The sequence below is a fragment of the Chionomys nivalis genome, chromosome 4, assembly GCF_950005125.1.
Source record: "Chionomys nivalis chromosome 4, mChiNiv1.1, whole genome shotgun sequence".
NCBI lineage: Eukaryota > Metazoa > Chordata > Mammalia > Rodentia > Cricetidae > Chionomys > Chionomys nivalis.
The window spans coordinates 60,998,023-61,020,719 of NC_080089.1; the positions used below are offsets into that span (position 1 = coordinate 60,998,023).

General features: G+C 48.6%; 1 pseudogene; it reads left to right on the forward strand.

Moving 5' to 3' along the window:
* The first annotated feature begins 482 nt into the window (after nucleotides 1–482).
* Nucleotides 483–20,441, forward strand: LOC130873521 (receptor of activated protein C kinase 1-like; annotated as a pseudogene).
* Nucleotides 20,442–22,697: the final 2,256 nt, after the last annotated feature.

The window sequence follows — 22,697 nt, forward strand, 5'->3', positions numbered from 1 at the left end:
CCCTTCCCCAAGGCTGTCGTGCCTCCCTGATCCTGACCCTCAACATGTCCACTTCGAGGAAATCCAGGCTCACCTGCCCCTGAGCCCTTGTCTACAGAGGGGAACCGAAGCTTTAGGAGAGTCCCTTCAAAACAAAGCAGAAATAAAGCAGCCGCTCTACCCCACCCCCAGCAGCATCTGTCCATGAAAACTGTTACTGTCCGGTGCCACCCTCTCCCACCTCCATCCTTCCCTTTCTCCCGAATCCAGAACATTGTGCAGAGGTAGAAGAAGGGCAAGAAGTAGGCAGAGGCGTGATGGTGAGATTCAAGGTGCTGGAGAGAAGAAGCCTTGGGGACAGCCTGGCTGTTGGTACACTGTGCCCCCGCTAAGCTTTGTCCCGGCTCCTGGCTTGCCCTCCCAGGCTCTATGCAGGGCAATGAGATGCAGAGTTAGCCCAGAGAGAAAGCTCTCGCTCATGTCAGACCCACTCTTGAGAACCCATGGTAACCCACATCCCCGGGACCCTGGTCCCAAGCGCTCTCTGCACCCCACTGGAGGTAAGTCAGCCTCACGCAGCCGCTTGCCCACGACCACAGTGACACACACAGCAGCAGCAGTCCTGAGCTCTCCCTGTTTACGACTGAGTGCCACCTCCCACAGCAGCAGCACCACTTTCGCCCACACATGCCTGATGCCACCAAAACAGGCTGTCACGACAGAGACAGGCCTCTGGTGCCCTCTACTGTTTGGCACTCCTGCACCATAGCTTGAGGATTGGCACCCAGGCTGGCAGGGGAAGCTGGGGAATGTCACCTGTCCCCATTGGGTTGCCCAGTTTATCACAGGCCCTCCAACCATTTTCCAAAAGGACCTAGGAAAAAAAAACATGATGCCCCAGGGAGATCGGAATACTGCAGTGTGTGTCTTGTTGACAGACCGCCTCGAGGATGGCTTGCAGCAATAAAAGCCTACTAGTGAGCCAGCACGGTGGTGCGCATCTGTAGTCGCACACTCATGAGGCTGAGGCAGGAGGATCTCAAGTTCCGTCCCAACCTGGGCTGCCTAGTGAGACCTGTCTGTCTCAGAAAAGAGTTCAGAAAAAAGATAGACTCCTCTCCATCATGGACTGTCTCTCTGCTGGCGCTGCTTCTGGTGTCCCCAACATCAGCATGCCTCATGAGAAAAATACCTTCCCTAGGTCTGCCCTAGTCAGGGTCCTCAAGAGTCACAGAACCAGGGAGCAGCAAAACAGCTAGAGAAGTGTGGCTAGGTATGAAGAGTCACACATAAAGACATGTGTGTTTGTGCGTGTGTGTGCACATGTGTGCACACATACATGCGTGTTCATGCATGCATGGGGGGACTGTGCACGGATATACACGTGCAGAGAAAGAAGGAGGCCTAGAAGGAGAAGGGGCAACTGTCACTAACAGGCTCCCTATAGTGTCTGCAGAGGAGGTCACTACCTAAAGCTTTTGGAAAGAGATAATGTTGCAGACAGGAGTGTCTAACCCAACCTCACAGCACTTGTGGGCCAAGATATCTAAGAATTTGGCCCAAGACAAAAGTTTAAGATTACTTAAAATAGTATGAGGTGGGTTCGGTTGCAATTTTTGTAACTTGCGCGCATGATTCTCAAGCACGAAGTGTGTAGATGATGTCATTGTGCTTGATGCCATGCAAAATGAGCATAGGCGTAGTCTAGCAGTGCCTGGAGCGTGGGTAGGACAGCCCTGGACTTCAGCATGGCTCAAGACAACTCTTCATTAACTAATATGTCCCAGAGAAGCCAAAGGATGGGATCCCCCAGCTGAAGACCATGGTCTCTAATTCAAATTCTCAGTGGCAGCCTAGAAACACACCAGAGAATACTCTCATTCTGAAGGCCTTCAGCTAATGGGGTGAGGCTCACCCACACAGAAACAAGCAATGGGCTTGATTGGTTTAAACATTAGTTTTGGTCACACAATACTCTGCAATATCTTGACTGGTGTCGAACTAAACCATCAGTAACCACAGCATATGTGAAGTAAGACTTGAAATTAGACTCCACGCTCCTTCTCGTGGGCCTTGTGTGTCCACCGAGCACACATCCACAACCGCTTGGCCCAACATGTCGACTCTACACTAGATCATGGAAAGTGTCGCATATGCCATGCAGGTCTCTGTTCTTTCATAGTCTTCTATCTTTGTTAACTCAGGACTTCTGGACCCAGAGAGTCAGCCTTACCCGGTGTATTGATTACTTATCTTGCTGCTATGCCTCAATACCCGATAAAAGCACTTTAAAGGGGACAGGGTTTGTTCTGGCTCAGAATCCGAGGGTGGAGTCCATTGCGGCTGGGAAGGCGTGGCAGCAGGAGCGCGAGGCAGCTGGTCACACTGTACCCGCAGTCGGGAAATAGAGAGGCGAGACACTGTTGATTAACTGGTTTCCTCTCTTTCTTTAGTCTAGGCCCCCAGGCCCTGAAATGGTGCTGCCCTACTTAAGGCTAGATCTTCCCAGGCATGCCCAGAAGCTCGTCTCCTAGGTGACTGTAGATGCTGCAAGATGACAATCAGTATAAGCATCAGAGCTGGAGACGCACTCAGGGAATGAACAAATTCAGATGCCATGGAAAAGCCAGGCGGGATGGCAGTCCCATAGTGTGATTCCAGCACTTGTAAGGCAGGGGATCCCAGAGCGAGTCAAGTAGCTGAACAAGCTCGATCAGAGAGTTCTGGGCTCAACTGGTAGGCCCTGCCTCTATGAATAAAGCAGGGAACAATCAAGGAAGACACTTCACTCTCCAGCAGCCATACACATGTGCATGCACATGTACCACACATGTACATACCTACCCATGGGAAACATACATATATACGTGTACAACATGCATGCAATGCATATCACACATGAGAGAAAATCACCCTCGTCACCATGTTCCTGTAGCTGGCTGTGTTCATTTGGGTATTGTAGAATGTCATCTTGGAAAAACTAAACTTAACATTCGACCTCACTGCAATGCTCCCAAGCCTGGAATCTGGTGAGGATCCCCAGCTGAGCCCACTGGCCTGCAGCGAGGGTGTGCATCGCCCACTGTGTGGGCTTAGCGAGGCAGAGCAGACCAAGCTGCATGGCGCCTGCTGTGAGTGAAACACCCCATCATTTTTGTAATGATGATTTTATTGCTTTTTTACACACAATTAAAACTCACTAATTCAGACCTATAAGACAGGGCAGTCAGTGGCTGGAAAGTCCACATTAAGAAATAATTTAAAAATAATGTTGTTTTATTACTTTAAAATATATTACTTCCATCCAGGCTAATAAAGTGTTGCCTAGTGAGCCCTCGGGGGACTTACGTTAATGAACAAATAAGAACAATTTGAGGGTAGTCTATCAATTATTAGTGTGGAAAAGGGTGTCTCAGCTTGAAAATGCATTCAAACTGTGTTTTCCTCCATGGATTTAAGGGCTTCTCGTAAAATATTGTAAATGCAATTCTTCAAAGGTTTATTTATGGTGTAGGTGTGCACACGTGCGTGTGTGCGTGTGTGTGCGCACGCGTGCGCACACGTGCATGCATGCGTGCATCACTTGCATGCAGGTGCCTGAAGTGGCCAGAAGAGGACATCAGCTCTGGGTCTAGTGTTACAGGCGGTTGTAGGTGTGGGGAACCGAACCCGGTCATCTGCAGATCAACAAGTGTTCTCAAGTGAGGAGCCATCTCTCCAGCCCCCATTGTAATGTATTTTATTCGGTCAATTACTCCTCCATGGAGAATACTCAGGCCTCTTCAGGACAGGCCGGCTCAGACTCTCGAGCTGGACAGAGTGCCGGTAAGATGCCTCACTGAGTTAGGCTACACTTCATGTTCTTTGTTGTTCTCAGAAGCCTGTTGCGCCATGGTCACCTTGACCTGTGGCTCCCAGAGCAGGACCAGTTTCCCTCAGAGAAGCCAGCTAGGTGCTGAGACTGAGTGCAGCCTGTGCTAAGCTCAAAATCCCAACCAAGATTCTCACAAGCGAGGCGACCTTGGGCAAGCCGCTTACCTTCTCTGAAGTACAGTAAAGAGGAGAGAATGTGACCTCCCTCACAGGCTTGTGGTGGGCTTATATCAGATGGTCTAGCTATCTACAGCGTTTGAAATCCCTGGCACAGTTAGTTGTCCTGTGGAAGGCAACACATGTTAACTTGTTAACTTAGCTACTGTTTACCTTGTTAAACAGGAGGCAGAAAAGCAAGGCTTCGTCTTTAATACAACCCTGGGCTGTAGGAAATGGTGTGGTTGTTATTCTGGGTGCTGGGCCAGACCTTGGGTGAGCACTGGAAAGAAAGGTGGCTACAGATAGATCATGATTTCAACACAGGAGCCTAGGAATGACTTCTGGGGTCACTAACACAGCAAACAACACTTGCTTTTCACAGGAACCGTCAGCCTTCTGTCATTCCATCTCCTCGGAGGCCGTATATATTTGAGCAAGTTTTCACCAGGCCGCAGGGTCTTGCCTTGTTCTCCAGGCATACCAGTTCAGGCTGGTTTGCTCAGCGGAGAAACACAGGCCCAGAATTATCCCAGTCCCAGAAAAAGGCCTTCCCTGAGGCAAGATCTGTGGTAAATCCTGGATTACCAGGGGAGAGAGGTCCCTGATGAAGGAGGGTATCCTGGGGGAGTCTAGGGTGTGACATCAGCTCTCTTTCTCAGTCTCTTTCTCTCCATGTTCTCAAGTGTCTGTTATTCATGTACACCTGTTTGTGGGTGTGCTGGTACATATGGGGTCATAGGTCAATAGCAGGTGTGTCTTCCTCTAGAACATTTGTGTGTTTGCTTGTTTGTTTGCTTGTGGCAAGATCTCTCCCTGAACACAGCTAATTTAGCAAGACCAGCTACCCAACAGGCCCCCCGCAGCCTCTGTTTCCCAAGTGCTGGGATTACAGGTGTACAGTACTGCGCCCAGACTTTTACATGGTTCCGGGGGTCCCAACTCAGGTCCTCGTGCTTGCCTGGCAAACACCTTCGCTCCCGAGCCATCTCTTCAGCCCTTGGCATCAATTGTCTCTTACTGAGCGGTTAGCACTGGCCAGGGTTGGACTCTGTCATCTCCTGTGTACCCTCGCGACATCCACACACACAGGCACACATATATTCCTAAATGTAACCATGATGTGTTTCTAAGTCCACCCTGCATAGCCACCTCTTTTGCTCTTCTCCCGCTTTCTTTTCTCCATGGTTGTTGTTGAGTTCCACTAAACTCACACTGTTTGGGACTGGCACAAGTCCCCTAATTCAACTTCCTTTAGAAATGGAAATTCATGGTGATTATGTGGCTGCTTTTGCAAAGCAATGGGCTTAAGTCGCTCTAAGGACTCTAAGGACCAGGACAGAGCAGTGCAACGGTGCCCACAGGGGCCTTTATGTATATTTATGCAGATTGAGCCTCAGGTCAACCTACTAAAATAATTGCCTTCATTAGTAATTACATCAGTAATCTGGTGACCAGTAAGAGCGTTTTCATAACCCAATATGCCAGCAAAAGGTGCAATTAATGGATTATTCCGTCATGTGAATTTGTTCTTTGATTTTTAAGACAAAAAGTCTCCATTTGGGGCCTGGGAAAAGATATTTCAGTGGTTAAGAGCACTGCCTGCTCTTGCAGAGGACCTAGGTTTGATTCCCAGCACCCACATAGTGGCTCCAACCATGTGCAACTCTAGTCCAGGGAATCTGTTACCTTCTTCTGGCCTCTGGGGCCTCCATCCGTCACTAGATGAGGCACTCCAGTGACAACCAGGGTAGCACCAATCCCATCACAGGAGTGACCAATTCAGGCTGCGCATCCACTACTGCCCGGAGCCTTAGCTGGGGCCATTCTAGTAGACTCGAGGTAGTTTCCCTTGCATCAGGCTTCTACCTGACCCCTAAAAGCCCCAGTCATCTCTCACAGCACTCTCCCCCTCCCCCAACCTGATCCCTCAAGTTCCCATGCCTACCTGCCACCAGTCCAACCAGGAGGTCTCCTCTATTTCCTCTTCCCAGGGAGATGGATGTGTCTCCCCTTGGACCGTCCTTGTTACCTAGCCTCTCTGGGTCTGTGGATTGTAGCACGGTTATCATTTACTTTACAGATCATATCCACTTGTGAGTGAGTACATACCATGTTCGTCTTTCTGGCTCTGGGTTACTTCACTCAGTATGAGTTTTTTTCTAGTTCCATCCATTTGCCTTTAAATTTCCTGATGTCATTGTTTTTTACAGCTGAGTAGTACTCCATTGCGTAAATGTACAACATTTTCCTTATCCATTCTTCAGTTGAAGGGCATCTAGGTTCTTTCCATGTTCTGGCTATTACAAACAAAGCTACTATGAACATAGTTGAGTAAGTGTTCTTGTGGTACAACTGAGCATATTTTTGGTTTGATTTTTTTTTTTGAGACATAGTCTCACTATATAACCCCAGCTGAATTTTAACTCATAGAGATTCACCTGACTCTGTCTCTTGAGTATCTACACTGAATGTTCATGCCCAAGTGGTCACTGAAAATGAGCCCCTGGTGAGTGGCACTGGTTTATACTCCTTGATATCGGTGTTCATTTTGAAGCTACTTACTTTCCTTTTTGTTTCTTTGTTTGTTTTTTCTTTGTTTGTTTGTTTTGTTTGTTTGGGTGCTAGGATTGAACCTGAGCCCTCAAATGTACTAGGTAAGTTCTTACTACACAGTTGCATTCCCAACCCACTTATTTTTACTTTTTCTATTTTGAGACAGGGTCTCTTTATATAATTCAAACTGGCCTTGAAGTCACTCTGTAGCTCAGATAGGACTTGAACTTTCAATCTTACCTCATCCTTCTTAGTAGATGAGATTACAGGCCTGCACCACCAGACCTGGCTGAAAGTGTGTGTATGTGTGTGTGCATGAATGTAAGTAGGAATCAGTGTGGAGGCCAGAGAAAAGGAGAAAGGAAGGGAGGGAAACAGGGAGAGAGAAAAGGAGAAAGGAAGGGAAGGAAACAGGGAGGGAGGGAAGAAAGGGGGAAAGAAACAGGACTGCAGTTTTGCGTCCTGTCTGAAGGGTTGGGTTCCTGTGTGGTGTTGTCAGCATCATCGTGGCCTAGATGTCCCTAGAGTGAGTGCTGTCCACTACAGAACACTAAGACCCTGCCCTGGCCTGAGGCTCACATGGTAACACCAGTATCTTGTGATTACTGCAAAACTCCACAGTCCCAAAGTGATTTCCTCTTTGACTTTTCAGGGACCTTTTTCTCTCAGATTTTTAAAATTGCCAGGGTCCACAGGCAATGAAAGCAAACAAATTTCAGTCAAATTTATTTTCTCAGGTTTATTTTCTTTATTTTTAATTATGCGCATTTTGGAGGTGGGGTTTGGGTAGGTATTTTTGAGTGCAGGTGCCCTAAGAGGTCATAGGCATTGAATCCCCGCAGAGCTGGATTTCCAGGTAGCTGTGAGCTGCTTGACATGGGTGATGGGAATGAACCTCCAGGTCTCTGTGAGAGCAGCACATGTTCTTTACCACTGAGCCATCTCTCTAGTCCAGATGGCTTTTTCTTTTTAATAAAAATCATAACTGTGGCCTACACTAGGGAAAACGGTCCTTACAGCCCAACCTTAGCCCACGGGTCCAGGTTCCCTAAATAAAGCCAAGAAAGTATCATAGAAACTACTGGATATCCTTCTTCCCTGGCATTGTGTTGAGTACTTCCAAACTCCCTGGCTCCCCTGACCAGCATGTCCCTATGATACAAACTACATTGTTCCACCTTGTGGACTATGAAACATTTGCTTAGGGTTTTATCAAGACCTCACAGGCAGAAGAAGCAGAAAAAGAAACAAGATGTGGGAGTGATGAGTCACCCATGACACTTTTGAAATCCATCTCTCTTAACAGCACAGCCACACCCAGCCTAACAGGTGTCAGTGAGATGGCCCAGCCACCATCAGGCAGGTCCCTCCCATGGTGCCCATGCTATGGAGAGGGATATGTGCCTCTGGCGAAGTCTCCTTTGCAGCCCCCAGATTCTTGTTAAAGACCCTGATGCTCCAAGATGCCTGGGTCCCTCAACAGAGAGGTCTCTGTGCCTGTAGCTCAGCGAGTGAGTTAATAAAGACCCAACTAACTAGGTGCTAGGAACAGGGGACATCAAGCACCTGCTTTGACAACATTTTTAATCATTTTTAGTGATAAAAATGTGTTGATATCACCCCTCCAAGGCTCAGGGAACATCACTGAAGAGAGAGAAGAAAAAATGCTAGAGCCAGAGAAAGGGGGGTGAGGTGTCGCAGAATGCTATCTTCTGAGTATGGGAAGCCTGCGGCACTAGTGAACTTGAACCCAAAGCAGATGTGGTTACCTGCACGAAGCCTGTGTAAGCTTGGGCTTGTCGATATTCTATCAGGAATGGAAGAAGGGTTCATGAGCCAGCCCCACCCCCCACCCCTCCCTGGGAATCTATAGGCATTAGTGGTGACGGGAGAAAAAAGAGGCATTTTCTTCAAGGTGTAACACGTACGCACATGCACACGCATTCACACGTACATGCACATGCAACCATTCACATGGAAGTAGAAGGGAGCTAGTAGTGAAGAAGTGGGTCAGTGGTAATGTGAGGGGCACAAGAGGGAAATTGGGGTGAATACCATCAAAATACACTATATACATGTATGAAAGTGTCATTATAAGTCCCATTATGATATATGATATAATCAATACCTGCCAACTAAAAAGTTTGAAAATAAGTAAACATCCAAAAAGAAGGGTCATAAATAGCCTTTAATTCTTTAATTATTTCCCATTATGGAACGAGCAGAGCTCTATGTGCACAGACTTGGGACCCCATGATTTTGTGGTTCGAATCCCAGCACCTCCACTTCTCACTGTGGGAGACTACACAGTGTTCTCCAAATCTTAGCTTTGCTTCACAACATGAAAAAGCTAACACTCACCTCTGCCCACTGCAGAGGGTTCTTTAAGGATAAAATGAGCCAATGTATAACAAAGGGCTTTGTGGCTGTGTAAATGTTAGGTCGTTCTTTCAATAAACATTTATTAAGCATGTACTCTGAGCTGAAGCCCGAGTTAGGCATGAGAGCCTCTCGGATGCACAGGACAGAAAATGAACCTTTGCCGTGAATAATTTAGCAACATTTAGTGCATTCACAATGCTGCCCAGCCAATGCCTCTATCAGGTTCCAAAAGATTTTCTCATCCCCAAGGACCAAAGAAAAGCTGGTCCCATTAAACCATCACTCTTAAATTTTTTATTATGTTTATTTGGGGTGTGTGTGTGTGTGTGTGTGTGTGTGTGTGTGTGTAAGCATGCACACTCACATGGGAGGTCAGAGGATGGCTAGGGGGAGTTGGTTCTCTTCTTCCATCATGTGCCTCCCAGGGATCAAACTCAGGTCATCAGGCTCAGCAGTACGTGCTTTAGCCACTGAAGCATCTCGCCAACCTCTGTTGTCCTCTTCTAAGGACATGTATCTTGATCTTTTGGTCATTGGCCCTAGTCGATTCCTATTATGTCCCTGATCACCTATGACTTCAAGCCAACCCCTAGATCCAACCCCAAGCTTTATGAGGCCAACAAACCCAGGCTACTGTGCCAGTCCAGGAGATTCCAGACCCCATGCTTGCCACTTTTAACAACACCCAGCCAGATGAGCAGCTAAATGGCTGTGCATTTCAGTAAATGACCTCTCATAAAGAGACCGTCATATTTATTATGCGCCCTTCTCTCCTGGAATCCGTCTCTGTTTGACAACACCATGTCTTCCCAGCAACCTGTGCGCTTGGCGAATGTCCTTCTTGTCGAGCTAGGGACTGTCAGGTGCTGGGAAAGTGGGGACAGGCCGTGTTTGGGCAAATATTAGACTTGGCCACCGTCACTGTCCATGTCAGGAACCCAATTGGTGTTATTGATTGACAGATTCGGGGACCAACTGTTTAGAAAGCTGAGCCCCCTTGGATTGGACTAGGTGTTTCGGCAAACAGCCCTAATGCTGGGCAAACAGGCCTGTTGGAAGAAGTAGCCAGCATGTTAGCAGAGCAAACCGAGTGCTGAGCAAACAGCTTAGGAGAATGTGACCACCTCCATGTAACCTCAGCCGAGGTATTGATCCCACTGGAGGCAGGAGAGGGGCCGCGTGGGGAACAGAGAGATACAGACCCAGGCAGAATGTAAATGTTATCTTTAAGCTTCGGCTGTCAGGGCCCTAATGGGCATCTGTTTGGCATTTGTCTTCTTGTAAATCTTTAAATCCAGGTCGGGGCCCAGCATAGAATTTAATAACAGCTTTTCTGTGAGATGGAGGCTGGGGACTGACTTCTTTCCCGAGAAGCCCACTGGGCCTTTCTCGTTTTCCTGGAGGCAGCTGCCTCAAGTGGGAAATTTTTAGGTGGGAGATTCTGAATCCCTGGAAGGCTGCAGGAAAGGGGAAAGGAACCCCAAAATAAGTGTTCTCTCCTCCACCATGGGCATGCATGCATGCGTAGAGACCTGCATGCCAATGGAGGCCAGATGTGGACATCTGGACATCTTCTTCTATCACTCTGCTCTGGTTTTTTTCTTTTAGAAACAGGGTCTCTCACTGAACCTGGAGCTCACTGATTGGCTAGAGAGGGTATCCACAGAGATCCTCCTGTCTCCACTGGGATAAAGGTGTGCACTGCCAGGCCTGACTTCTTCCATGATTGCCGAGGTACGCTCATGTCCTCATTCCTGCTCAGAATGCACGTTCCCCACTGAAACATGCCCCAGCCCCACAAAATTGTTTCCTCTGTCCCTCAGCCGGCTGCATCCAGTTTGAGAACCCTGGGCTCTGTCTGTCTGGACCTGACCTCTCTGAGCCTTAGCCCGTGTATTTGAAAAGTAGAACATGTCCCTGCAAGGAACATGGGATCTCAGGCCATACACACCTCCATCCAGGCAGAGGCTCTGCATAGCCAGTAAGCACGATTTTAGAAGCTTCCTCCATGACTGACCTGATGAGACTGCCTCCTCCTGAACCATAGTTCCCCAATTCTTGAACCACTTCCCCATTTAGAGAGAGACTAGCCTGTGGGTCTCCATACAGGCTGGGTTGTTGGAAGCTTGGGGATAGGAAGACACTGTCCCGAAGGTCATAGGACACCAGCTACACAAGTGATTTGTGACAACGCGTAAGTGATGAGGCTGGCCTCCAAAACCAAGACCACAGCAGGCTGTCTGAGAGAAGCGGGAGGTGGGGAGCTGTTGCTTCAGCTGGTAACAGGCTTGTCTGGCAAGCACAAGGACTTAAGTTCAATCTCCAGATGTAAGGTTTGAAAGCTAAGAATAATGGTACATACTTGTGACCCCAGCCCTGGGAAGGTAAAGACAGGCATGTTCCTGGGGATCCCTAGGCCAGCACAGCCTGTTCAATGAGCTCCGGGCTAATGAGAGACCCTTGTCTCAAAATAATGAACAGTATAACTAAGGAACAATACCTAAAGAACAGTATCTTTAGCCTTCATAGGCACACATAAACATATATGTACATATGGGTATAAACATGTACATGCACACACACACACACACACACACACACACACTGTGGGGCCAATGATGATTCAATTTCTTCTCACTAAAGCCTTATTATTTATAATTTTTCCTTTTAAATTTTTAAAAATGTATTTGTGTGTATGCGTGTATGAGCGTGCATGCGTGCACGCACACACATGGACACGTGAGTGCAGTGCCTGCAGAAGCCAGAAGAGGGTATCAGATCTCCTAAAGCTGGAGTTACAGGCAGTTGTGAATCACCCAAAGTGTGTACTGGCAACTGAACTTGGGTCCTCTGGCAGAGTAACAAGTGCTCTCAACCACTGAGCGTCTACCCAGTCCCACTCGGAGATCTCCTACAGCGATTAGAAATAACACGGAGATCTCCTACAGTGATTAGTAGGCAGTTGTCATGGGAGCAGCAGCCGCCAAGACAAAGCCTAAGCCCTCTGTGGCTTCTGACCGGGCAGCAACTGTGAAAGGCATTCAACCACCTTCTCGGATTCAGAGGGAGGCCAGTCTTGCCCTCCTTCCCAAGAGCTGAGACAGCCATGCACTGTTCTGTCCACACCCCCGAAAGGGTGAGGAAGTCTGGGTTGTGTGAGGACACCATGAAGGTCAGCAGGATGGCAGAGCAGTCTGAGTTCCCAGGAAGAAATGCATTGTCTTCACTGAACAAATTCAGTGGGGGAAAAACTAGCAGCTCGGCTGTATGCCGTGTGGCACTCACTCCAGCAAGATGGCTGTCATCCTCAGGAGCTGAAGTTATGAGGACTTGTGAACTGCCCTGTTCAGAACCAAACCTGAGTCGTCCTCTGCAATAACAGCAAGAGCTTGTAGCTAACGAGCCATCTCACCAGCCCCTAACACTAAAGCAGAACCACTGCTACGTTCAAGGCCAAGGACGTGCCCACTGCAAAAACAAACGAAAGGATAAACAAATCAAAACAGGGCCTGCCAGCACCACGGGCTCCTCCTTGCTCACCCTAAGAGTCTAGACTTCAGTCTCCCTTTTGCTACACAAAGGCTCCTTTTAGGAAAACCTGAGGAATTTCTGGTGTGGGGAGGGAGTATGTTCTGGCAACTGGAAGCCCAGTGAGTTTGCATTTGGGAAGGCCCAAGCTTCAAAGTAGATTAAGATACAAGTAGAGAAGTTCCCTTGTGAAGCAGCAACTCCCAGAAATCCCTTCTCAAAGGTCTGCTGTGCCCTCCACACCCTTCAGTAGCCCAAGTCACAAGCAATGAGAAGCCTGTTTCCATGGCTCCTCTGTGTCCCAGGATGTACCGTAGTCCTGTTTCTAAAGATGCAAATCCTCAAGCAAGGAAAGCTGTCCCCACCCTCCTATCCACGTTCTCAGCCCATGCCACCCTCAGGGTGGGCAACAGGAAAGACAATCACCGCATGCCCTGTGGGAGGGGTTAACTGTTACCTGAATGGCTTAAAACACCCAGGTTAGAGCCAGTTTGGCTGGGAATGTGCCAGCTAACAAGACCAGTAAGAACTACACGGCAGCAAATGCGAGAATGCGAGCCGATGAATCACTGGAGAGGCTGAGTGGGACCCAGAATGCTCAATTAATGAGTCACTCTGCAAAATATGTTTCTGGGGCTGGGGAGATGGCTCCATGGATAAAGTGCTTGACGTGCAAGTGTTTGGATCCCCACAATCCAGTAAAGCCAGACAGACTTGGAAGCCTGCCTTCACTTTCAACATCAGAAGGCAGAGACAGGGGAACCTCAGATCAAGCTGGCTAGAGAGCCTAGCCAGTAACCACATTGGTGAGCTCTGGGTTCAACTGAGAGACCTTGCCTCAGTGAATGAGGTGGAAGTGTAGTGCATTCCTAATTAGTCCTATTAAATAAAAATCTGGAGTCAGATGTCAGGGTAAATGCTGAAAGATCAGAAGAGCCAGTCACTAGAGAGACTTTGTGCCTCTACCAAATCCTCAAACCAAATGGGCAATCGTATCGCCACAAATCCTCAGACTAAATGCCCTGAGCTCATGTCTCCTCCCGCCTTATATTCCACTCTCTGCCCCCTAGTGCTGGGACTAAAAGCATGAGCCTCCACCACTTGGCTTTGTTTCTCTTTGAGACTAGTTCAGTCTAGTGTAGTCCAGGGTGGCCTTTAACTCCAGAGATCCACCTGCCTCTGCCTCCAGAGGGCTGAGGTTAAAGGTGTGTGCCACCACAATACTTTCTGAAGAAACCCAGGCTGACCCTTATTGATAAAATCAGAGTCATCCTTCAACCATTGAGCTCCGTATTCACTTTGGACATCTTCAAAAACAGCCAGACGTGGTCATGCACACCTTTAATGCCAGCATTCAGGAGGCAGAGGCAGGTGGATCTCTGTAAGTTCAAGACCAACCTTGTCTACATAACCAGTTCCAAGCCAGCTAGAGCTATGTAGTGAGACTCTGACTCAAAAAATATGTATACAGGGATGGAGAGATAGCTCAGTGGTTAAGAGCACTGACTGCTGTTCCAGAGAACTCAGGTTTGATCCCCAGCACCCACATGGCAGCTAAAGCATCTGCAATTCCAGTTCCAAAGATCACAGTGCCATCTGTGGCTTCTGTGAGTACTAGGCATATGCATAGTACATAGACACACGTGCAGAAAAATTCATGCATATAAAATATGTATATGTGGGGGCTAGAGAGATGGATCAGCAGTTAAGAGCACTAGCTATTCTTCCAGATGACCCAGATTTGATTCCCAGCACCTACAAGCTGGCTCACAACTGTCCATAACTCTAGTTCTAGGGCATCTAACACCCTCTTCTGTCTCTGAGAACACCAGACATGCACATAGTGTGTGCAAATATATGTAGGCAAGACACAGATACACATAAAATAAAAATAAAGCAATTTTTTTAAAAGTTTTAAGAGTGATTGTATGTGCAAGACACGGCCTTGAAAGAAGCAAACCAAGTAGTCCACAGCCCGTACCAACTTCACGGGTGTGGCTTGCTGCTTCAGGGCTCCTGCTCAGCCCAAGGCTCTCCTGTTGTTCTCTTGGAATTCATTGAATAGAGGCCCCAATATTTTCATTTTGCCCAAGGACCTGCAAATGGTATCACCAGCCTTATGCCAAACTGTTAAAGACAAAATGAGATGCCACAGAGTTAGGGATTCACACACCATGCCCTCATTTGAGCTCAAATGGCCCATCATCTTATAATGCTGAGCTCAACTGAATTCTGGGTTGTGGGAATTGGCTTGTTTGTTTGTGGGGAAGGGTTTCGTTACATTAGAAGTCTTTATGAGGGCTTGGGGAGGTGGCGTGCGGCTGCACAAGCATGAGGACCTGAGTTCAACTCCCAGCACCCACATAAGACAGCCCGGGGTGGTGGTGCATGCGTGCAATCCCAGTACCAGGGAGTCGGACACAGGTCCTCGGGCTCACTGGGCAGAACACCGAGCCTAATCCTGGGGTTCCAGATAAAAGGGAAAGAGCCCATTTTGAGGAAAGGAGGTAGACAGTTCCTGAAGAACATCTGAGGTTGACTTCTGGCTTCTGTAGGCATGTGTACACACATGCACACACATGTGTATGCACCTGCACACAACACAGGTCTTTGAGAGTAAGTCAAACCCTAAACCAGTCTTTCCTAACCACGTTCAGACAGGAAAGCCCCTTCTCACCTGCCACCTCTGCAATCAGAAGCCAGAGTAAGAAGACAGTCCTGGCCTTGCCTGGCATAGACCAGCCCAAGTTCTTATGACTTCCTCCTCTGTAAAATGAAAGAGGACAAGGGCCTGGGCCCAGGAGGATCTAAGTCAGCCTCACCCCGCCTGTTTCTCAGTTGTTCAAACTGTTCACGGAGAAAATGTCTTTTTGTCCGTTTCTGTTGCTGTAACACGCCTGAGATGGAATGATTCATAACTGACAGTGTATTTGGCTCACGGTTCTGGAACTGGGACATCCAGGGGCATAATGCCAACATCTGTCTGCTCCGTGGCTGCCCAAGGACCTTCCTTCTTCCTGCATCGTATAGCAAGACAAGCACGAGTGCCAGCTTTGCTCTCTCTTGAACTTCCCGTGAGTCAAATGGCCAGTGTCCTAGAGTTCCAGGATAAGTGAGCCTGAAATGTGGAATTTGGCTTGTTTGAAGGAAAGGGTTTTGTTACATTAAAAGTCCTTCAGAGACCTGGAGAGATGGCTCAGTCAATATGACTAATGTTGTCACCGAGGCCCCAGCCTTACGACCTCATCTAGCCCAGTTACCTCCCAAAGGCCTTTCTTCCTCTTACCATTAATACATAAATTAGTGATAGTTTTCAACACAGAGACTTCGGGGACACATGCAAACCAAAGCGTATGTCCATAGCAGATAGCATCTTGAAAGCTCCAGTCAAATAGTTACCTCCTGAACTCCAGGACTTGTGGCCTAGTGCTGTCTAACAACACTTCTAAGCTTATTCTGTTCTAGTTAGTGCTGTTGGGCAAAGTGGGGGGAGTGTCATCAGGCTGATAACTGATAAAGGGCTGGAGAAATGTGTCAGTGGCTAAGAGGACTTTCTGTCGTTCCAGGAGACTCTAGTTTGAGTTCCAGCATCCACATGAGGACACTCACAATGACCTATTATTACATGGACTTTAGAGGATCCAGTGTCCTCTACTGGCCTCTAAGGGAAGGGCACCAGCATGTGTATGGCATACACACAGACACACACACATACACACACACATACACACACACACACATCAAAATAAATTTTTTTAAAAACTGGATTTTAGAGCTCCCCCTCCACATAAACCATTAGAAATCCCTAGAAGGCCCCTGACAAAGCATCCACAGTTCATATGCTTGTGTGGGCCAGCAAGACGGCTCAGCAGACAGAGGTGCCTGCAACCAAGCCTGCCAACCTGGGTTCCATCCCTAGTATAACCCACAAGGAGAAAGAAGAGAACCAGCTCCCTCGAGTGTCCTCTGACTTCCACTCCTGGGCACAGACACAAAACAAATAAAAATGTCATGTGTGTGTAAAACCTGCAACAGTAAGACACGACCATGTCCTGGTTCTTAAGAAAGTCCCTAAATCTAGATGAGCTTTGTGACTCCCAACATGTGTGCCGTCTTCTGCATCCAGCTGTCATCGGGTTGATAATCTGGATTTCAGGGCCCGGAGAGATGACTCAGTGGTTAAGAAGCCTTCCCGCTCTTCCAGCAGACCTGCCCCTAAACCACAGCAAACATCTTTAAATGCAACCACATCCCTCACTTAATATAATTTATGAATAACCCTGGGAGTGAGGTTGCAATCAGCATAATGCCATTTGCCTAGTAGAGTTTTAAGTAAACATTCTTTCATGTCGGTCATGGTCAGTTGCAAGGAATGTTAATTTTGAGAGCAATGTGTTTTAAACTTCTCCCAAGTCTCCTTGCCCTGGGCCCTGGAGACACTGAGGTTCCTGGGTAGTGAGTCTACCCACAATGCTTGCCAGGTGAACACCGGCTGCCCTCAGCCAGCCTTTGCCGTCTGAGGAAGACCATCTCTGTGGTGTGAGGTTGACTATTTGCTGGCCCTTCCGATTCAGCTGCCCTGTCTATTTAAAGTCTAATTCAGACTCAAGAGAGGTGGGGGAAGTGGGAGGGTCAAGTGCGGATTACAGAAAATTGAACTTTGATGATAGTCAAGTCAGTCAGGTTAACAAGGTGTTATCTAACAAGACCGTAGGGGGCAGCTTTACTGGTTAGGACAAGATTGTTGGGTAATTAGCTTATCAACTCCGTGTATGTAAATGAAGGCTTTTAAAGTCCTTGAAACCTGCTTTTGCTCTTGAGTAATTTAACTGTCTCCTCTGGACGCTCTTCATTGACGCTCTCCAGCTTGGATGCTTCCCCATAATTAAGCGTTTATGGAAGTCCATCTTCCCTTCTGCAGAGAACCTTGCACAGGGGATTGAGGTAAATAAGCCTGTCCCTGCCCTCTACCTGCAGATTTGCAAACTGGCAAATAGCAAACTTCTTCTGCAAAAGACCAGCTCACTACCTCCAACTTAGCATCTATGATGCAATAACCAAACTCTGGCCATCTGAGCCCTAAACAGCTACAGACGGTGTGCAAGCTGCTGAGTGCAGCCGCGCCTCAAAACCACATTGCCAGGGCTAAGGTGACGCTCAGATGATCAAGCGCTTGCCTAGTATATATGAGGTCTGAGATTTAATCCCCGGCACGCCGTAATTCAGGCAGGGTGGTGACACACCTGCAGTCTCAGAGGTAGAGGCAGAAGAAGCAGGAGTTCAAGGTCATCCACAGCTATCTAAGGAGCTCCAGGCCAGCCTGGAATACGTGAGACCCTGTATCAAAGCAGCAAAAAAAAAAAAAAAAAAAAAAAAAAACAGGCCCAGAGAGATGAGAGATGAGATGGCTCGGAGGTTAAAGGCACTTTCTGCCAAGCCCGACAGCCTGAGTTTGAGTTACAGGACTCATATGATGTACAAAGAAAAATGACTCCCACAAATCCTCTGACCACAATGAGACATGTGTGTCCCACAAACACACACACACAGGTACACTAAATGTAAAAAAAATTCACTGACATAATCAACTTGGGCCATAGTTGCCTGGACCCTGATCTGTGAGGCAGACGTAAAGAATTCCTGTAGGAGGTGGAAGCTGGGTTGGTGCAGTTGGAAATGCTACCCCAGTGCTGGATCAGGAGGAACAAGTCCGTGCTGCCCAGTGGGACGTGGTACTTCCTGGAAGAGGGGTGTGAGTACATAAGGCGCTACTCCTTGGCTAGCCCTTCATGCTTCTATAATGGCTTGCCCTATCCAGGGCTCTTCTTCAGAGGCTAAGGGAGCCGAGGCCTGATGTCTTCAGTCTCACAGGGTCTAGATGACTTGTGTGGTGCTGCAGTCTCACCTGCAGAACTGGATTTGAAGTCAGAATCCTGTCATCTAAGAATGACTGAGAACCCAACTGAGCCAGCAAGATGACTCAGTGGAAGAAAAGGAGAAGGCAGGGTAGGGACAGAGATACTCTTTGTTGCAAGTCACCAGAGAGAGCTTTTAAGCTGATAGTCCCAACACCCAACAGAAAAGTAGCAACATACTAGCAAAAGCGTTTCTTATCTGTAGACATGGCAGTCCCATAGTTAAGGAGTATGGGCAATGAGGGTATCATAAGGAGGCCATCTAAAAAGATGTGGGGGTGTGGGTAACAACTAGTGTGTTGTTACTTTTCTGTTGCTACGATAGAGCACCAGGACCAAGGCAATTCATAGAAGAGTTGGTTTGGGGCTTGTGGTTCCAGAGGAATCATAGTTAGTCATGGGAGAGCAGAGGTAGCAGGGAGACATGGCATTAGGAGCAGCGGCTGACAGACCACATCTCCATCGGCAAGCCAGAAGCAGAGAGATCATACCTGAAACATCAAGTCCCGCCCCCAGGGACACACTTCCTCCAGCAAGGTCACACCTCCTAAGGATCCCCAAACAGCCACCAACTGGGCATTTGTATGCCAAGACTTATGGAGGACACAGCATTCAAACTACCACGCTGAGCCATCTGGAAAACAAGTAGCCAAGGTAGAGGTCAGATGGATTCGGCCCACACCCTAGCCAATGTCTCTTTCCTCAGAAAGCTGAAGAGGGCATGTTTAATGAATGCCTAGCGTGAGAGGTGCCAGGAGGGTGGGGAGCCCGAATGAGCCAGCTTAGCCCTCTGGAACATCACAGCCATCCCAGGGAGGCCTCCTTCTCTCACTGCTGTGACCAGAATACCTGAAAATAAGCAACTTCCGGGAGGAAGAGTCTATTCCATCTCACAGTTCGAAGGGGCACAATCCACCAGGGCAGGAAGTCACAGCAGCTGGTCACATCATGTCACAGTCAGGAAGTAGGGACAGGAGAATGCTGGTGCTCAGCTCACACGCTCTTTTTTAGACTTTTTAAAAAGCATAAAGTATTTTTATATACTCTTTCTCCACAGGGTCATGGTGGCTGCCGCTGCAGTGCCTGCCTCCCTGAGCTATCCAGCGCCATCCTTGTCTCTAGGGAGACACTCTCATGAGCTGCAGTCAGGACTGAGTAGATGACCTTTGTGGGACCCTCAGGGGCCAGTTAGAGCTGGGAAACACAGATCGTCCCCACCCTGCAGTTCCCAGGCATGATGATCCTGTGCCTTGAGACAAAGTGGTCATCATGTGGAAGCTGACCAGGGACGAGAGCAACTATGGCATACCACATCATGCTCTGCAAAATCACTCCCACTTTCTTAGTGATATTGTTATCTCGTCTGATGGCCAGTTCGCCCTCACAGGCTCCTGGGATGGAATTCCGCATCTCTGGGATCTCATAATGGGACCTGCTATGAGACAGTTGGTAGGCCATGCCAAGGATGTGCTGAATAACTGGGAGATAGTCTCTGGATCCCAGGATAAGACCATAAAGCTATGGAATACTCTGGGTGTCGGCAAGTACACTGTCCAGGATGAGAGTGATAGAAGTTTGTGTTGGCTCCTCCCCAAAGAGCAACAACCCTATCATCATCTCATGTGGATGGGGACAAGCTGGTCAAGCTTTGGAATTTGGCTAATTGCAAACTGACAAGCAACCCCATTGGTCACACTGGCTATCTAAACAGAGCGACGGCCTCTCCAGATGGTTCTCTCTGGAGGCAAGGATGGCCAAGCTACGAAGAGGTGGCGGCGACACAAGCGTCAGGGACATCATCAATGCCCTGTGCTTCCGCTGGAATGGCTCCTGGCTCTGTGCTGCCACTGGCTCCAGTGTCAAGATATGGGACTTGGAGGGCAAGATCACTGTAGATGACCTGAAGCAAGAAGTTGCCAGAACCAGCGGCGACGCAGAGCCCCAGGCTACCTCTCTCTGTTGTGGCCTGCTGATGGCCAGACTCTGTTTGCTGGCTATACAGGCAACCCAGGGCAAGTGAGACAGGTGACTGTTGATCCCACTAAGAGTTAATGACAGACTCTTAGAAATAAAACTGACCTTCTGGGGAAAAAAAATATTATTGTTTCTTGTTCATTTTCTGTGCATGAGCGTTTCGCCTTCATGTGTGGCTGTGAACCACGTGTGTGCCTGGCACTCACAAAGGACAAAGGAGGGCATTGGCGCCCCTGGAACGAGAGTTAAAGACAGTTGTAAGCCACTGTGTGGGTGCTAGGAATGGAACCCAGGTCCTCTGGAAGAGCATCCAGCACTCTTTAACTACTAAGCCATATCAACAGCCCTCAGTTTCTCTTACTTATTCAGCCTTGGACCCCAACCCACGGGAAGGCACCACCCACATTCAGTGTGGGTCTTCCCTCCTCAGCAAACCTTTTTAGAAACACCCTCATGGACGCATGCAGAAGTGCATTTCCATGGTGATTCTAAATCAAGGTGTTAAGGCTGTTAGCTAGCATGGTCTGCAGTGGTCCTCCCTGTTACTATTGCACCTGCCTGTTTCCAGCCTCCAGCCCTCCTCCAACCACAGAACGAAAGCGTCTGACACTTGGACTCTTGGGTATGAAGAATCCCCTCACAGCGGGAGGTGGGGGTTAGGGAAGCCATTCATAACTGGTATCCTAATGGAACTGACTGGAGGACTTTGAGATGCAGCCACTTTCCTTCATGGCCCCCCACACTGTCTCTCCCACCTCCCACCTCAAGGTCTGAGAATTCCTTCCACTGTTCTGGGGTCTCTGGGGTCTCCCAGCCCCAACCTGCTCAAGCTGAGCCCAGCTTTCTCTCTCCCCTAAGGCACCACTTTGACTTCTGATCCTCCTACATCATCTAGCCCTGACTCTCGCATGCTAATCCACACAGAGCTGACTCTGGTCGCCTCCCCGCCCCTTCTATTCCAGACACATGCCAAGTCACTGGTCCACCGGGAGTTGACAACAACAAGTCAAGTTCCCTGTCTTGTTCAGATCCCTGGAGCTCCAGAGTGAGCACAGTCACAAGCTGGCTGGGGAAGACCTGGGAAGACCCTTCCTTTATTGGCCTCACTGTCTTGCTGGAAAAATCTCCCTGTTGCTTCTTTGAGATCGAAGTGCCTTGGGTAAGTCCCTGAGACACTGCAAGCTGCCATTTTCTCCTCTCCAAGTGAACAACAGTTGTGATCAGCCTCCAGCTTGGAGCCCCGAGTTGTGGTAGGAGATAGAGGGTACTCAGTTTAGTGCTTGCTGAAGTGGGGGGCCTCTCATCTAACCCCAGGAGGTGGAGTTCAGCAGTGTATGGGGGAAACTCCCTGCTGGACTGCATCCTCCACACCTCCCCAGAGGCTACCTCACCCCACAAGCTCTGCCTCCAGGCCTCTCCTTACCCCAGGCTCACAACCCTTCCCCTGCTTTCATACAGGCTCAGACAACACTACATTTCTACATTTAATGACACCCTGTCCGATCCCACAGGCTCATTAGCCTACATGTGTTCATTATGTTTCCCAAGTGGGAGCTCGCTGGCTGGAAACCAGGCCTTCACTTTTAACCCCTTGCTGCACTGCACAGGGCTAGACAAACCACAGATATCTAACAGCTACCCGTGCTAAACACTGCCAAGGCATCAACTCGGTCTAAACCTCACTTCCTCCTCTTTTAAAAGAAGACATGACCATAATAACAAGCTCCTGGGAAGTGTTTCATATTTGACAGAGTCTGGCTGCATTCATTGTCTCTACCAGTAGCCAAGGAAACTACAGTGCAGGCATGGAAACTAGAGGCTGGTGCGAGTCAGTGGTTTGCCCGTGAACATGGCTAATAAGTGCCAGAGTCATGATCTGAACCCAAACCTATGATTTTTTCTGTCATAGGGGGCTGGAAGGCTTCAGAGGCAAGGCAGAGTCCCTAGGGTAGTCAGTGCAGAACTACAGCCATCAGTAAACACACAAACCACTTACCGCCAAGGTACGGGGTCACGGGGAAGGCTGACCCAGACCGTTGAGAAGCAATGAATCTTGGACAGGTGGGAAAGTCAGGAAGCAGGGTTCAAGGCCAAAGCCTAGGGAAACCCCTTCTCTAGAGAAGGGGTTCTGGACTGAAGACTAGGGGAAGAGAGGTGATGGGGGACATCTCCCCAGAACAAAGAGGATGTGTGAGTAAAAGGGAGCAGGCTGAGGAGATAGCTCAGCCAGGAAATTGCTTGTACAAAAGCAGGAGGACCTGAAGATGATCCCTGGTGCTCACTGGCCTGGCAGCCGAATGGATGAGTTCCAGGTTAAGGCTTTGTATCCCAGGC